Genomic DNA, 14,740 nt, shown 5'->3' with positions numbered 1-14,740 from the left:
TGTGTGTTGAGTGTGATTTTTAATGAAGGGGAGGGGGTCTATTTATAGTATTTTGGAGTGGCATTTTGGTAATTATTCAGTGGCATTTTGGTAATTATTCACCAACTAACTGAACCACCTCCATGCCACATCACCCCACTACCTCAACTTCCTCCAACTACCACTAACCACCAATGCCACATCATCCCATTACCTCAACTTCCACAAACTGTTGTTGACTCCTTCCAACTGCTGCCGGAAGAGACGATACGCCCCGCGTATTCTTGGTTACGCCTCGCGTAATGTTGATTAAGCCCCACGTAGTGCAGCTTCTAGAGTTGGCGCGTTTTGTTGATGGTGCATACGCGTGGCGTACTTGGCATTACGTCCCGCGTAAGGAAGTATGTCCTGCGTATGAGAATGGACGCCCCGCGTGTTGGAGATTCTGATCTCGAAACGCCTTGTTGCCAAGTTTTACGCGTGGCGTCTCTGAGGTTACGTCCCGCGTATTGGAGCCTCTGAAGCAGACCTTATCTGGTTGCTTGATCTACGCCCCGCGTATTGGAAGATGTTGAGCGCTTTCCGCAAGTGCACGGTTTCGCTTGTAGTAATAAAAATATCGATCCCACAGGGATACGTTTTTTAACGAAAAACTTATTTTTGAATCTGTAAATTTCGAACTTGTTAGATTTACTATTGAATGTTAATGAAAATTGAAATTTGTGTAATTGAATTTAGGAAAAATAATTGTTTAATTGAGTTTGTGGACTTTGAGTATTTGAAAATGCTAGAATAAGATTTTATATTAGAATATATCGATCGTTAGAAAAGTTTTCTGATTTAGGGATGAATTTTACAAAACAGGAACATTTAGAACTTTTAGAAAAACAAATAAATGTATTCGTTTGCATTGAGCAGAGAAAACAACTTAAACTTTGTATTAATTATGATGATGAAATAAATGACGGAACCTCTAATTAATTGGCTTTGAACATGGCAAAACCCTTTAGCCGGCATAATGCCCTTAACCAAATTAAAACTCTACCGAGATAATAATTTGCCTAAGTGTTCAACAAAGTTTCCTTGTAATGATTTTGAATTAACTATGTTTTAATGAAAACACCAGCAATCACTTTATTGGGTTGGTTACCATAAGTGCTGCATAACGATTTATCGAATAGAACGGACTTTATTAGATGAAATATAAATTGATACAAGTTTACAGAGAACATGGAGCATCGAGTTCTTCGAGGGCGTGCAAGTGAACGGCTGATCAGTCCTTTCCTTGGGTTTCCTTAGAGGTTGTCAGGCTCAGGGGCGAACACTCTACTCAATCTTCTCGCTGTAACTTCGTAATAGGGATTCGGTCGGCCTCTACCAAAATGCAAACTAAAACTGGAACAATGTCTAAACTCTCGAATTGTTTTTACTTAGAACTTATACATTAGTTCTACGCTCTGATTCTATATCTATATTACATAACATTACATCGCATTTTTCTCAACATCAACTCTTTATTTATAGATGTTGAAGGGTTGTGATTGAAGTGATATGTCCTTTTGTGAAAAGACGTATTCGTTGGTAAAGAGTCGTGTCCGTTGTTAAGAATTGTGTTCTTTGTGAAGAGTCTTTTCTATCCACCCGAACGAACGCGTTTCTTGATTTTCAACATGTGTTCATTGCACCTTTAGCAGAATTCTACACTTACCGAGAATGGGGATCCTCGGCCGTGAATGGGGGAACATCAAGTTAAGCTTTGGACGAAGGGAGGAAGTAGCTGAAGGACGCGTGTCGCTGGGTGGTGGATTCGCGGTCGCGGCACGGTGCGTTTTTTCACTTCTTTGCTCTCGTTCGTGTCCTTGACTTGGCGCTTTTGATTTACGTCGTCTTTTACTCCTTTTGTATGGTTTTTCTTCTGTTTTTGATCCTTTTTCGTTCCTATTTGGATTTTACCAAATATTTAGGTACCTTGCAAGAAAGAAAGATATTTGAGAGTAAAAGTAATCTAAACAGATATAAATAACACAAATTTGTAATAAAAATGATGTAAATATTAATGATATTTTAGGTATATTTTGGGCTTAACAAATCTCCACACTTAATCTTTTGCTAGTCCCGAGCAAAATTTCACTGAATTTATTCCTTAACTAATCTCTTTATGAAAATAAAACATATATCTTTGTGTTTACCTTTTAAATTAGTTAAGCCGAAAATACTAACTTCGCATGGCAAATTTATACGCAAAATATCAAACTAACTTAGTATAAATACGATATATCATTCGTCTTGTATTTCAATGTTTAAATTGAAGTATTCGGGACGATGTAAGCACCCATGTTATTGAGTCTTTCATCTCGAGGCATTTCAAAGCACCAAATTTCCTTTCCCAAACTTGAATTATTATATATGATTTATTAAGTTTAATTTATTTGCTTAGTTACGCCCGTGATAAGGGTGGTCTCGACCGTAACTTTATATGCATTTTATTTGTGTTCGCTTAAGAGGTATCAACCATGCCATGGGTGGACGCAATCGTTACTTTAAACTTTAAACACGCTTAATTTTTCTTATTTAAACGTTCCTTTCATACCTCGATTGTGATAAGGGTGGTCGCAATCGTGGCCAAAAGCACGCTTTTATTTATTTATTTCTTTCCTTTCATACCTCGACTGTGGTAAGGTTGGTCTCAATCGTGGCCAAAAGTTAAGAATATGATTTTTTCTTTCTTTGATTATGAATTATAAATTGTAACTTGGGAAAAAGAAAGTTAGCACATTCATCCTATATTGACTTAAAATTCAACATGTATTATGGCTATAGTTTCCTTAAAAACTTCAATTGGTGTTAATGTAAGACAAAATCAAAACTGAGCTAAAAAATTGTTAGTTCAATTTAATGCCTATAAACCTAATTGAAAATTTAAAATAAGATCTATTGTATCATGAATTTCATGATATAAAATAGAGATTAAAATTAAAGAATTTATTACTTAAATACATTCACTCTAAACAATTTTTACTTAAAATCGTGTCGAAGATTTGAAAAAAAAAAAAAAAATTTTTTTTTGAAAAATATTACCCGTATAGAAATATATTCTTTCTATCGATAATGATAACCTAAAAATAATCATAAAAAATTTTTTTTAACTTATGATTAATTTATAAATGTATAAAAATGTTAAGTTTATAAAAGTGTTGCAATATACGTTGCATTTGTATTTGTGAAAACAAGTGTTGCATAAAATAAAAAAATAAAAAATCTTGTTTTGTTGCATTCATTCGTTTGTATAAAATGATATATGTATATATCTCCTCCCACACTGAAATTGGACCATGTCCTCATTGGTGTAAAATTGAGATAAAACATTAAAAATAAAACATACGAAAATAAAAGAAAGATTAGCAAAGAAAAACATTCAACATAAAATTAAATTGGAATTGTACGAAACATAATAAATAGAAATGGACGAAACTGAAATTAAAACAATATAATAAGAAAATGAAAGATAAAACCTAAACATTCGGCGGGGAATCCGGAGGTGTTGGTGAAGTTTCCACATTTCGGCGACGGAAAAATGAAAGCATCCGATGCCGAGTCGATCTATGCTCACGCCTCAAAGTATTGAGGTGGTCATTCAGCACCATGTTGTTCTCCACCAAATCATCAATTCTTAAATTCATTTGTCTATTATTTGCATTGATTTGGTTCAAAATACGCCTTAAATCCACCGGATCATCATCGCGAGTTGCTTGGGCATGTGGTGCATCGTCCGCTCCTTCCTCCGCACTTCCTTCTTCGGTACCTACATTTTGGGAACTAGAAGTACCTCCACCCATAGTGCCACGAAGATGTGCAATACGGGAAGCATAAGAAATAAAAACGGGAGGAACCACAGAAACCAATAAATGAGCCCGCTCAAGAGCCGCAATGTCCAAAACCGGAACATACCCATGGTAGGTGGACATGTCATAAGTTGCCAATGCATCCCGTGCTCCCAAAACAATAGCGGTGATTAAATTACCGAGAGGGACTTGATTGGTATGAGCCCTCGAAGCACGATACAAATTGTCAAATATCATTCCAATGCTATCAACCTTTAAACCTTTGAATAAACAATCCCAAACAAACAAATCCCGGACTTGAATCTTCGAACTCTCAACACGACCAAATAGTGAAAAACTCAAATATTTGTGAAAGAAGAACACACAATTGTCCTTAATCAATTTTCTTGAAGTATTTTTAGAGTCGAAAGAAGTTTGATCCGAAAGAGTTTGCCAAAAAGAGTTATTGTCGAAATCCTTAGGCTTATCATAAAAATCACTAGTAGGGAAACCAAACATATTCCCCATAGCCTCATAATCTATGGTATAGGTAGTACCATTATTCCTAAAAGAAATTTCCGTTTTCTTTTTGTTCATCTTCAAAGTAACCAAAAACTCAACCACATAATCTGTAATTTGGGGAAAACGCATAGAAGCAAAAGTTGCCCACCCCAAAGTCTCAATAAAAGTATCAATTTGAGTAGCGAAGTTCAACTTCCTTACCGAATCAAAGTCAAGAAACTGCATGTCCACGAACTTACGAGTGGCGTTTGAAAAATGCTTGAAACGTCCAACTTCTTCCTCGGAATGAATATCGAAATAAGCCCCGCAACCAACAGGAAGGCGATTAGCCTCGGTGACAGCCGGCTTGTGTCCAACACGCTTTGCTCTAGGCATGGTTATGGTGGTTAAGGTTAGAAAAATAAAAGATGAAAAGAGAAAAGCTTGAGGTTGAAGATGAAGTAGAAGTTGTATTGAGTCTTGAATTTGAAAGGTGTAGGTGATTGAAAAGGGTAATGAATAAATTGGGAAGAGTAAAAGTAAGGTATTGGGAAGAGGTTAGAGTAAGGGATTGGTTAAAATTGGAGGTGATGTGAGGTTTGTGTAAGTAATAGGGATATATAGGGTTGAATAGGAAGAGTAATAGTTAGATTAGGAATAGGAATAGGCTGAAAATAGGCAAAAATCCGGACTGATGAGTGCCTTAACCACGCGTGTCGCGACCGAGGACGCACATCCGCGGCCGCGGCACGCGTTTTTCAGAGAATTTTTCTCCGAATTTCTGTGTGCTGCTTACTGAAGTTACCGAGAATCTGCCATTCTCGGCCGCGGATCAGCCCCTGGTCACCCAAATTCTGCAGATTAACTCCATTTTGTGTATTTCCTTGATAAATTTTATCCTGAACTCCTTGAAAATGTAATCTGTACTTAAAAACATAAGTGTAAAACATTAAATGATAAGAAAAACCAAAGGTTTATCCTTATCAATGGAAAAATAAACATAAATGCTTTAATTAATGTATGTAAGTTAAGAATATTAAAGGTTTTAAACTAAAATTAATTGAAGCATTTATGTTTGTTCAATAATGTAAGTTAAATGAATCTTTATTTAAGGAATTAAAACTTAGTTATTAATTTTTAACTAGTCATGAATTTACTAAAGTTTCATTTAATAGATTCATTAGTGTAGAATAATGAAAATAATGATAGTTTAACCATATAATCAAAATCAGGATATAATGCAAAAGAGAAATTTTTATTTATTGGAAATATGTACAACATATATACAAACAAAACAAACAAAGCTATGCTATAAATTCGTCCATTTCAATCGGGATTTCCTTAGCCCTATAGCGGTCTATTTTCATCTGCACGAAAGCTTGACGTTCTGGTGCAGAAAGAAAATGTGGGCCTGATCGAAATACTCGTTTCACTAGACCTTCATATTCTAAAAATTCATAGTCTAGCGTCGGAAAAGATTCAGCATCACTCCAATGAACATAAATACTTCCATTGGTCCCTAGAATTATTCCACATATGATATTCCTGAATCCAACCTTCTTAGCCTTGGATCTAGACGCGGCAACAAGATCCTCCATCAGAATCTTTGAAGAATCAACCATGTTGCCTTGAAATATATCTCCAAGAACATAAAGATCAGTGTCTTTGACCACACTACTGAATGTGCGACCGAACAGACTGTGACTCAGAAATTTATGCAAATACAGCATAGAGTTGGAGTGAAAAGACTGATTATAGGCAAGTTTAGGATTGAAATGCCAGAATCCGGTGAGCATTCTCCAAATATCAGTGGATGTCATGTCTCTTCCAGGATGACGTTTGATAGTATCCTTTAAGGGAAAACCAAACCAAGCATGCAATTCAGGATATCCAAAAGTAAAGGTTTTGCCATCCCGACGAAAGCTAAGACGCACCCGACGCTTGTTAACAAAACGAACCGTACAGAAGAATTTGAATATCCAGTCTCCAATTATAGGAAACTTCATATCAACGAATTTGGTCCATCCTAAACGTTCCATATAGCGACTCATATCGTCTCTAATTCCTAGTTGATCGTTAAGAAAGTCATCCATGTATAACATTCCTACAAAGAATGTATATCGATGCCTCAAGAAGCGCCTTCCCTCATCATGATTGAAGATAGGAAAGTTACATCCATAGCGCTCTGATATGTTAGTATGTTTATTGCGTGAAGCAACAACTTTCTTAGATGGTGTGTTGTTAGAAGTCATGGTGTTTGGAATGAGTAAGGAAGCAAAAGGTTCTGAACTTAGTTTCTGGTTTGATGAATTGTAAGAATATCAGAGAATTGTTCTGACAGAGATGAAAAGAATGTAACAGAAAACTAAACCTCTAGAACCTATTTATAAAATCCTAGGATGAAAAGAGGTGTTTGTTTTGAAGTGAAAAGGCATAAAATCAGACCTCTTAAAAATGAAGAAACTCAATTTTTCGTTTCTGAAAAGTTGTGTCTGCTGGAAGATGAAGAACACAGGTCTGATTTCTGCAGAAATTCACCGTGTCGCGACCGAGGATTCTGAGCCGCAGTCGCGACACGCTGATTTCCTTGCGGAAATCAGGCGTCAAAACCTCTATTTTCTGATCCTCTACCGAGAATCCCTATCCTCGGTAAGTTCAGAATTTTCCTGTCTATTTGAAAATCAATTGAAATCAGAATTCTCAACTGAGAATCCCAAATCCTCTGTAAGTTCAGAACTTCCCTAGATAACTAGAAATACCCAAATTCTCAACTGAGAATTTTAAATTCTCTATAAGTTCAGAAAATTCCTTATCTTTTTAAGAATTCTAAATATGTGAATTCTCAACTGAGAATTCCAAAATCTCAACTGAGAATCACTAAATTTCTTCTAACTCACATTAAATCCCTAAAATTTAATTAAAATCACGACTTGAATATATTTTTTATGTATCTAAAATTCTAACATAAAGTGATATAATTTAAAACAAAATAAAATAAATAAAAAAAAAATAAACTATGTGTAGAAAAGCGAAATGATTTATATGTCAGGTAATCTTGTTACGAAATCAGTTCCTATTTCAGAAATATTTTCGTAATAAATTTTACATCGATTACCATTAACTTTGAAACGATTGTCGTTAGTTTCCTCAAGTTCTAAAGAACCATAGTCGAATGTTTTGACGACTAAATACGGTCATGTCCATCTGGACTTAAGTTTTCCTAGAAATATACGAAGCCGTGAATTAAATAACAGCACCTTATCTCCAACATTAAAGTGTTTGACTTTGATCTTGGCATCGTGCCATTTTTTCACTCTTTCTTTATAAATCCTCGCATTTTCATACGATAGATGACGTAACTCATCTAACTGATTTAAATTGAGCAAACGTTTCTTTCATGCTTGTTGTAAATCAAAATTAAGTTTTCTAATAGCCCAATAGGCTTTATGTTCTAATTCGACTGGCAAATGACATGCCTTTCCATACACCAAACGGTATGGAGTCATTCCTATTGGTGATTTAAATGCAGTACGGTATGCCCATAGCGCATTATTGAGTTTTTGTGACCAATCTTTTCTTGATGATGAAACAGTTTTCTCTAGAATCCATTTGAGTTCTCTATTTGAGATCTCCGCCTGACCATTTGACTGAGGATGGTATGGCGTTGACACGCGGTGGCGTACTCCATACCTTTTCATAAGTATATCAAAATTTCGATTCATGAAATGGGTACCGCCATCACTAACAACGACTCTAGGACAACCAAATCTACAAAATATATCGTCAAGAAAATTAACAACTACTTTAGAATCATTCGTAGGGGTTGCAATTGCTTCAACCCACTTCGAAACATAATCAACGGCTACTAATATGTAAGTTTTACCATTGGAAGGCGGAAAAGGTCCCATGAAATCTATTCCCCACATGTCGAAGATTTCAACTTCCAATATGTTTGTGAGGGGCATCTCATCTTTCCTTCCTAAATTTCATGTTCTTTGGCATTTATCACAACGAGTGATAAATGAACCAACGTCTTTAAACATCGTAGGCCAAAAGAAACCACATTCAAATATTCTAGCTACCGTTTTATTAACTCCATTATGTCCTCCGTATGAGCTGGAATGACATTCCGATATTATAGATTCATATTCATTTTCTCCAACGCATCTCCTAATTATCCCGTCACCACATGATTTGAATAAAAAGGGATCTTCCCAAAAATACTGTTTAATGTCGAAGAAAAATTTCCTCCTTTGTTGGAAAGATAATCCTTCCGGAACAATATCGGTTGCAAGATAATTAGCAATATCTGCATACCATGGTGACATGACACTTTCTACTTGATAGAGATGTTCATCGGGGAAATCATCTCGTATACCGATAGTTTCACCTATAGGACCGTTTTCATCTTCTAGTCTTGATAGATGATCGGCGACAAGGTTTTCTACTCCCTTTTTGTCTTTAATTTCTATATCAAATTCTTGTAACAACAAAACCCATCTAATCAGATGCGGTTTTGCATCTTTCTTACAAATAGATAACGTAAAGCTGCGTGATCTGTATAAATAATAACTTTAGATCCTAACAAGTATGACTTAAACTTATCACATGCAAATACTACGGCTAACATCTCTTTTTCTGTTGTTGTGTAATTTAACTGTGCACTGGACAATGTGTGACTTGCATAATATATAACATGTAATCTTTTATCCTTTCTTTGACCTAAAACACATCCTACAGCTAGGTCACTTGCATCACACATGATTTTAAAAGGCAAATCCCAATCGGGTTTAGCAATTATGGGTGCACTGACTAAGGCTGTTTTCAATGTTTCGAAAGCTTTAATGCAATCTTCATTAAAATCGAAGGTTGAATCCTTCATAAGCAAATTAGTAAGTGGTTTGGAAATCACAGAAAAGTTTTTTATAAATCGTATGTAAAAACCTGCATGTCCTAGAAATGATCTTACTCCCTTGACAGTTGTTGGTGGGGGTAATTTTTCTATTACTGAAGTTTTTGCTCTATCCACTTCTAATCATTTTTCAGATATTTTATGACCTAAAACAATTCATTCGTCAACCATGAAATGACATTTTTCCCAATTTAATACTAAATTCGTTTCTTCGCATCTAGAAAGAACTTTATCTAAGTTTTTTAAACATGCATCAAAAGAATCTCCATAAACTGAAAAATCATCCATAAATACTTCCATGATATCTTCAATGAAATCATTAAAAATTGCAGTCATACAACGTTGAAAAGTTGCTGGTGCATTACATAGACCAAAAGGCATTCTCCTATATGCAAATGTTCCATAAGGACATGTGAAGGTTGTTTTATCTTGGTCATCCGGGTAAATATATATTTGAAAGAATCCGGAATAACCATCAAGAAAATAATAAAATGCATGACCGGCTATCCTTTCGATCATTTGATCAATGAAAGGTAAAGGAAAATGATCTTTCCTAGTTGCCTTATTTAGGTTCCTATAATCTATACAAACCCTCCAACCAGTGGTGGTTCGCGTAGGTATTAATTCACCTTCATCATTCCTTACTACAGTTATGCCTCCCTTTTTGGGTACACAATGGATTGGACTAACCCATTCACTATCCGAAATAGGATAAATGATTCCATTGTCTAAAAGTTTAGTAATCTCATTTTTTACTACTTCTTTCATATTCGGATTTAAACGTCTTTGTCTATCCGCTTTAGGTGGCTTATCTTCTTCTAAGTGAATCCTATGCATTACAATACTAGGATTAATTCCTTTTAAATCTGAAATCTGCCATCCCATACTTCCTATTCTATTTCTAAAAACTTCTTTCAATTTTTCTTCTTGATTTTCTGTTAATTTGTTAGAGATGATTATAGGTAGAGTATCACTTCCGCCTAGGAAAGTGTATCTCAGATGGTTTGGTAATTCTTTAAGTTCTAATTTAGGTGGAACTACTACTGAAGGCGGAACTGGTCCATCTTCTCGAATCAAAGGCTCTGGGTCCTTATCTTCTAATTCTTCACCCATTATAGGTTCTATTATTTCTTCTCTTTGAACAATGTCATTAACACATTCTTCAACTAAATCAAGTTTCATATAGGAGAAATCCTCCATAGGATATTTCATTGCTTGATTCATATCGAACTCGATCTTATCATCACCTATTCTTAAAACTACTTTTCCTTCCGACACATCAACTAGAGCACGTCCCGTGTTCATGAACGGTCTACCAAAGATTAGCGGACAATTAGCATCATAAGCAAAATCTAAGATAACAAAATCAGTAGGAAAAATAAACTTGTCAACTTTTACTAAAACGTCCTCAATTATACCATATGGTCTTTTAGTGGATTGATCCGCTAATTGCAAAACCATATTGGTACGTTTGATGTCTTCTTCTAATCCTAATTTTTCAAAAATAGACAATGGCATCAAGTTTATACTAGCTCCTAAATCACAAAGACAACTTGGGAATTCCATATTTCTCAATTTACACGGAATGGTAAAGCATCCGGGATCTTTGAGTTTAGTAGGTAATTTGCTTGATACTATCGAACTACAATCTTCAGTAAGTGAAATGGATGAAATTCCTTCCCAACTAATCTTTTTTGAAATTAAATCTTTCAAGAATTTTCCATAGTTAGGAATTTGCGTAATTGCATCCATGAATGTTAAATTTATATGCAAATTTTTAAGTTTATCTAAAAATGATAAAAGTTGTTTATCATGGTCCTTATTTCGGACCTTGTGTGGAAAAGGTGGCTTTGGTACAAAAGGTTTCGTACTAGAGTCAATTGGTGTATCTTTTTTTAATGTATCTTCTTTGGATTTTAGTAAATCATTTCCAGGTAAAGTTGAATTTCCGGGCATTTCCGGACCTAAGTAGTTTTTCCCTGAGCGAAGAGTGATAGCCTTAACATGCTCTTTCGGATTTTCTTCCGTTTGGCTGGGAAGACTTCCCTCTTTGCGGGATGGAATTGATTTAGCAAGTTGTCCAATTTGAACCTCCAAATTATGGATGCTAGATGATTGGTTTTTGATAAGTTGATCGAATTTACTTTCGATCCGTTTAAAACCATCGTCTTGATTACTTACCTTTCCATTCATAGCATCTATAAATTTGTCGATTTTTGAAGATAAAGTGCTAATCGTATCTCTTGTTTGATTTTGATAATTATTTACACGATATTGATTAGCATTTGCATTATTATTATTATTACTATCTTTCCAGTTAAAGTTAGGATGATTTCTCCATCCAGGATTATAAGTATTAGAATAAGGATTAGTAGTTTGGTTTTGTCCTTGGACAAAATTTACCTGTTCTATCTCATTCATACCTTCGTAATCAATGTCTGTCTGGATCGGATTACCATTAGGATCGCACGGTGCCATAAACCTATCAACTTTGTGCGATGAGACAGAAAATTGGGCTTGTAACATCGCAACTGGATCAAGATTCATTATACCTTTAACCGATGATGTACCTGAGGATGATGGTTTCGCCATTGGTATATGTCCACGCTCTGCGGGCCACATACTGCTGTTGATTGCCATTTCCTCCAAAAGTTCTCTTGCTTGGACGGACGTCTTCTTCATAAATAACCCTCCAAACATAGCATCTAATGAACCTCTAGTCGTAGGATTTAATCCATTATAGAATGTCTGCATTAAAAGTGCATCTGGCAATTGGTGGTGTGGGAATAAACGTTGAAGTCCTTTAAAACGTTCCCAAGCTTCATAAAGAGTTTCATTATCATTTTGGGTAAAAGATGTCAATTCTTTGATGACTCTTGCGGTTTTTGCTAAAGGAAAATATTTTGATAAAAACGCTTGGGCTAATTGGTCCCAAGTTTCAAATGTTGCAGCAGGCATAGAAGTTAACCAAATTTTTGCCTTATCCTTCAAAGTGAAAGGAAAGAGGCGAATTTTGATTGCTTCGGCTGTTACATCAGTAATTTTAAAAGTATCACAAATTTCTAAGAAATTTGTCAAATGGGCATTAGGGTTTTCGTTAGGTAGTCCATAAAAAGTTACGTTGTTTTGCAACATATTAAGCAAAGCAGGCTTAATTTCAAATTGATTTGCGTTTATACGGGGTCTAACTACACTATTAGTTACACCGGCCATTCCTGGCCTAGCATAATCCATAAGTGTCAGTGGATCGGCCATATTTTCTGGCTGGACTACTTTGGTTTTTAAGGGTGTTTTGTCTTTGTTTTTTTTTTTGTCTTTCTTGTTTTTCTTAAGTGTTCTTTCAATTTCTGGATCAAGTGGGTCTGGTGGCGTGCCCGAACTTCGCGAACTGCGCATGAACTTGAAATTATTGCAAGAACCAAACTACCTTCAAAACAAAATTGAAAACAAATATGTTATATAAACTGAAAATAAATAAAATGTAAAAGTTGTATAAAAATAATGTGTAAACCTAGATTCGAAAATAAAATACGAAAAATAAAAATTTTGTCAAAAATTTTGGCGTATCCCCGGCAACGGCGCCAAAAACTTGTTGAGCGCTTTCCGCAAGTGCACGGTTTCGCTTGTAGTAATAAAAATATCGATCCCACAGGGATACGTTTTTTAACGAAAAACTTATTTTTGAATCTGTAAATTTCGAACTTGTTAGATTTACTATTGAATGTTAATGAAAAGTGAAATTTGTCTAATTGAATTTAGGAAAAATAATTGTTTAATTGAGTTTGTGGACTTTGAGTATTTGAAAATGCTAGAATAAGATTTTATATTAGAATCTATCGATCGTTAGAAAAGTTTTCTGATTTAGGGATGAATTTTACAAAACAGGAACATTTAGAACTTTTAGAAAAACAAATAAATGTATTCGTTTGCATTGAGCAAAGAAAACAACTTAAACTTTGTATTAATTATGATGATGAAATAAATGACGGAACCTCTAATTAATTGGCTTTGAACGTGGCAAAACCCTTTAGCCGGCATAATGCCCTTAACCAAATTAAAACTCTACCGAGATAATAATTTGCCTGAGTGTTCAACAAAGTTTCCTTGTAATGATTTTGAATTAACTACGTTTTAATGAAAACACCAGCAATCACTTTAGTGGGTTGGTTACCATAAGTGCTGCATAACGATTTATCGAATAGAACAGACTTTATTAGATGAAATATAAATTGATACAAGTTTACAGAGAACATGGAGCATCGAGTTCTTCGAGGGCGTGCAAGTGAACGGCTGATCAGTCCTTTCCTTGGGTTTCCTTTGAGGTTGTCAGGCTCAGGGGCGAACACTCTACTCAATCTTCTCGCTGTAACTTCGTAATAGGGATTCGGTCGGCCTCTACCAAAATGCAAACTAAAACTGGAACAATGTCTAAACGCTACTGTGTTTGTAATTAAACTATAAACAATATGTGTACCTCATCTTGTTTTGTACAGAATCTAATTTCTAACTCTCGAATTGTTTTTACTTAGAACTTATACATTAGTTCTACGCTCTGATTCTATATCTATATTACATAACATTACATCGCATTTTTCTCAACATCAACTCTTTATTTATAGATGTTGAAGGGTTGTGATTGAAGTGATATGTCCTTTTGTGAAAAGAGGTATTCGTTGGTAAAGAGTCGTGTCCGTTGTTAAGAATTGTGTTCTTTGTGAAGAGTCGTTTCTATCCACCCGAACGAACGCGTTTCTTGATTTTCAACATGTGTTCATTGCACCTTTGGCAGAATTCTGCACTTACCGAGAATGGGGATCCTCAGCCGTGAATGGGGGAATATCAAGTTAAGCTTTGGACGAAGGGAGGAAGTAGCTGAAGGACGCGTGTCGCGGCCGTGGGTGGTGGATTCGCGATCGCGGCACGGTGCGTTTTTTCACTTCTTTACTCTCGTTCGTGTCCTTGACTTGGCGCTTTTGATTTACGTCGTCTTTGACTCCTTTTGTAGGGTTTTTCTTCTGTTTTTGATCCTTTTTCGTTCCTATTTGGATTTTACCAAATATTTAGGTACCTTGCAAGAAAGAAAGATATTCGAGAGTAAAAGTAATCTAAACAGATATAAATAACACAAATTTATAATAAAAATGATGTAAATATTAATGATATTTTAGGTATATTTTGGGCTTAACAGAAGACACGCCCTGCGTAGTGCCGGACTTTCTCATCGGTTGGCGGTTAGTTTACAAGTGTATTTTTCATTATTTTCTAGACAAAAATAGAAACTATACCCTAAATTAAACATAAGCTTTCTATATACATAAAAAATAAAATTTATTTTATTTTGGGCTAACAATTGCCCCCCTCTTTTGTGTATAAATTGACTAGAATTGAAAATTTGTACACAAAAGAATGTATTTAGGATTTTTTTTTGAACCAATTTTTTTTCTTTTTTTTATAATAAGAGCCTCGTTCGCTCATTGATTTTTTTTGTGCTAATGTGAGAAATAAAGCAGGAAAATTACAAAGCAAT

At 35.1% G+C, this 14,740-nt stretch overlaps 1 non-coding gene across 1 annotated transcript; it reads left to right on the top strand.

Annotated features, from left to right (window-relative positions):
- The first annotated feature begins 11,983 nt into the window (after window positions 1–11,983).
- LOC136207719 (small nucleolar RNA R71) lies at window positions 11,984–12,090 on the top strand. Its single transcript, XR_010676848.1, has one exon. It is a non-coding gene; the product is annotated as a small nucleolar RNA R71 (small nucleolar RNA).
- Window positions 12,091–14,740: the final 2,650 nt, after the last annotated feature.

The sequence above is a fragment of the Euphorbia lathyris genome, chromosome 9 (assembly GCF_963576675.1).
Source record: "Euphorbia lathyris chromosome 9, ddEupLath1.1, whole genome shotgun sequence".
In the NCBI taxonomy this organism is placed as follows: Eukaryota; Viridiplantae; Streptophyta; class Magnoliopsida; order Malpighiales; family Euphorbiaceae; genus Euphorbia; species Euphorbia lathyris.
Note: the sequence above shows the minus strand (reverse complement) of the source record. Positions and strands in the feature narration are given on the sequence as shown.